The sequence below is a fragment of the Prunus mume genome, linkage group LG8, assembly GCF_029339155.1.
Source record: "Prunus mume cultivar Tortuosa linkage group LG8, ASM2933915v1, whole genome shotgun sequence".
In the NCBI taxonomy this organism is placed as follows: Eukaryota; Viridiplantae; Streptophyta; class Magnoliopsida; order Rosales; family Rosaceae; genus Prunus; species Prunus mume.
The window spans coordinates 19,830,750-19,834,956 of record NC_142705.1 but is presented as its reverse complement, the minus strand read 5'-3'; the positions used below and the strand labels follow the sequence as shown (position 1 = coordinate 19,834,956).

General features: G+C 35.2%; 1 pseudogene; it reads right to left on the bottom strand.

Annotated features, from left to right (window-relative positions):
- Positions 1–213: 213 nt before the first annotated feature.
- On the bottom strand, positions 214–3,553 carry LOC148914980 (uncharacterized; annotated as a pseudogene).
- Between the last annotated feature and the right edge of the window lie 654 nt (positions 3,554–4,207).

Genomic DNA, 4,207 nt, shown 5'->3' with positions numbered 1-4,207 from the left:
GTCAACATTAAGTTTAAAATAAACATCATGTGGAGGATGCCAATGTTGTTCACAATCTGACAAAGAAGGCCTCCTATGATGAAGCAAATAGGTATGTTGAAATTCAACATCATAGTTCTTTGCACATATAAGAAAAAGATAAGTTGAACATGTATAAAAAATATATATGTGTCAATCCAAATCAATATAATCATCACTGTTAACACTATTTGACTAATCCCCAGACAATTGTTCTTCAATTGAATCATCATCGGTAAAACCTTCCTCATAATCATCAACTTCTGTTGGTTCCAAACTAATCTCCTCCTCAGCTATTTCAGATTCTGCAACATCTCTATGAAGTGAAGTGCTTGGTAATTCATTCTCATCTCGACTTGTTATCACAATATCATCATCATCTTGATCTACTCCTTCATCATAGATTGTTTCAACTTCATGAGCGGCTTCATTTTCAGGAACATCCCACACATGTCTATGTCGAATCTTTTGAATGACTTTTCAACCAGAACCCAATTTAGGGTCGTCGACATAAAATATTTGTTGGGCTTGTTTAGCAAGCACATACAAATCATCTTTATACCATATATTGGTTGTATTCAAGGAAGTGAGATGATAATCACGAAGAATACGGTGAATCTTTCTCTTTCTAAAAAAATCTTGGTTGAGTATTAAACCACTCATATTTGAAAAGTATAACATGATACCCATCTTGAAAACCTATCTTCACAACATTCACCAATCTATCGTAAAAGTTAGATTGTTGATCACCATGTGTCCCTGGTACCATAACCCCACTGTTCTGAGTTATGCATGTTTCTTCTATATGCTTTAAATGCCACCGAACTCCATTTACAACAAACCTTGTATACAGACCAACTCTTCTATCTGGACCATATGCTAATGCAGATAATTCGTTAGTTGCAACCCCCAATCCTTGTTTGCTCAATGTTTTGACACGAGTCTAACCATTGCGGAAACAATTTCCTTTATCTTTGTTCCAAGTTATTTAGGCTTTCTATTTCTAACAGTTGGAGAAAATCACTATAAAATTACATTCAATTTAAAATTCTTAATTAATAACTTGAAACCAAATATTAAAAAAGCATATTAAAGATGGATCGACTTACACACTTTTTGAAAGGTTCAACTTCATCACAATTGTTGAGGATATACTAATAAGCTGATTCCATTTCCAACTTTGACCATTGAACCATTTTGTAGCCACCACACGGGCGTGCATTATGCACGAAAACTGATAGCTTTGCATTGGTTTCACCACCATCATTGTTTCGTTCATGATGAGAGGAAATAATTTCACCATTATAGAGATACATTAAACAGAAAGTTAACGATTCGTTTGAAATGTATCCCTCAACAATGGACCCTTCAGGCCGAGCTCTATTATGTACATAACCTTTCAGCTTCCCTAGCATTCTGTACCACACATAATGATATATTAGTGGACAATACAAAAGAATTCAAGATAAAGTTAATAAAATAGCACAAAAAATAAGCAATACCTCTCTATCAGGTACATTCATCGATATCCTACTGGACCTGCAAGTTTTGCCTCACATGGTAAATGGATAGCTAAATGAACCATAACATCAAAGAAAGCAGGTGGAAATATTTTCCGAAGTTTGCATAGTATGAACACAATAACAACCTTCAACCTATCCAAATCTTCAACTTTTAACGTCTTGGCACAAATTTGTTGCCGAATCCCAACAGGTAGAAGTCGTTGGAGCAAAACATGACAATCATGACTCTTCAAACCCGATATTTTCCAACCTTCTTTAACATTCTTTGATATGTTGGCTGCATACCCATATGGAAATTTTACGGATTTCAAAAATTCACAAAATAATTGACGTTGATGTGGTGACTACGTGTAAATTGCTGGGTCCTTCTTAACTAAGCTAGTTTCATCTCTATGTAAGTGCAAAGCCCTTCGTATATTCATGTCTATCATATCCAAACATGCATTGATTGTGTGTTTTGTCTTTCCTTCTATGTTCAATAATGTCGCAACAATGTTATCACTTATATTTTTCTTAATGTGCATTACATCCAAATTATGTCTTATTTTCAATTTAGGTCAATATTCCAATTCAAAGAAAATACTCTTTTTTGTCCAATTTAATTCCATGGATATTCGTTTCATCTTTCTATCATAATTATCAGGGTGCTTATGAGGCTTACAAGGTTTGAGATGATTGAATTGAAATAATATCTCATCACCAGAGAATACCCTCAATTGATTATGCATCTCATACTTTCCATCAAAGTCACAACTTTTACGCCACAGATGATTCTTTCTCAAATAACGACGATGCCCCATGTAACAAAATTTATTTCTCAACTTGGTATGTGATGTGGTCTCAAGACACACGGGACATGCCAAGTAACCTTTAGTGCTCCATCCATACAAATTGGCATAAGCAGGAAAATCGTTAATTGTCCATATCACAGTTACCCGCATCTTAAATCTAGAATCAATAAATTTATCATAAGTTGGAACACCCTCTCACAACTCCTTAAGCTCATCAATTGATGGGCACATATACACATCAATATCCTTTCGTGGTGCTTTTGGGACTGGAATAAGTAAAGTTATGATTGAGTATTGTTGTTTCATACACATCTAAGACAGAAGATTATATGGAACAACCACCACCGGCCACATGCTATAACTTGTGCTCATACTTCCAAATGGGTTGAATCCATCTATTGCAAGGCCTAACCTTATATTTCTAAGCTCCTGAGCAAACTCAGGTTACATACGATCGAATTCCTTCCACACAATACTATTAGCTGGATGCCTCATAACACCAATCTCATCAACTCGTTTATCAAAGTGCCACCTCATTTGACTAGATGTATGTTTTGACATGAACATTCTTTATAATCTTGGCTTCATAGGAAAAAAACGCAATACTTTTTGTGGAACTTTTGTTCTTTTTTCATTAGTGCTTGATTTATATCTTGGCTCATCACACTCAGGACATTTATCCTTCCCAACATTCTCTTTATAAAACAAAGCACAATCGTTCACACAAGTATTAATATTTTCATACCCTAGACCCAAATTTTTCAACATCTTATTCGTAGCATAATAAGTAGTTGGAAAATTATGTGGCTTAGGACAAGCCCAATTTAATATCTCTAACAATATATCAAATTATTTGTTAGTCCAATGATTTTCAACTTTGGCTTGCATTAACCTTACCATGACGGTCAAAACTGAAAGCCCATTAGTACTGGGAAAAAGTTCTCGTTCGGCCTCAAGCATTAACTTCTCATACTTATTAGCCGCAACCCTATGGACATTAGTTCCATCATCTTCCCTCTCACCTACACCTTCATTACCTCCAAAAGTATCACATTCTCCATGCAAATCTTGATTCATGTTTTGAGAAAATGCATCATTTAAGATATCATAAGTAACATCATTTGGTCCAATTGCCTCTACACCATTTGGGAGAGTTGCATCTTGTCTGGGTATCCCAAATTTTTCCCCATGGTATAGCCATGTGTGATAAACAGCAGACATCCCATACTCCCACAAATGTGCATGGACAGTTTAAAGAGCATGCCAACATGTATTCAGAAATTTCTTGCAAGGACACCTTGTCTCCTTTTTTTCATTCACTTGATGAATTGCTACGCCCATAAATGATGCAATACCATCCACATATTCCTTACTAAACCTATTTTTCACCTTAATTCATTGTCTATCCATGTGAACGTCTTGTAACATAATTTAAATGACGTCACATTCTTTCTGAACATGAAATGTCTCCTTACAACATATAAATTTTTGTATATCTATGCTATTTTAAATATTATGCATAGTTACTTAATTGTCGTATTATTCATGTGCTATTTCTGTTTTCCGTACACTTATAAAAGATGTGGAAAAATTTGTGTTTGACAGATTTTATCAAAGATATGCAAACATATCATTCACATATTATGCGCGTATTGATGTATTTTCCAAACAGGGGGCCAAGGTATTGTATATGCACAAGTTCCAAGTTAGAACAACTACCGAAGCCTACAAATTTTAGGGCCAAGTAAATCTAGAAAGTTCCGAAATACATACATCAGTGATTGTTGAACCCTTGACCACATAGGTAGGGTTTGTGGGCCAACCCAACCGTTTTGGGTTGGGGGCAGGCCTCACAAGCTTTTTTTGAATTTTAGA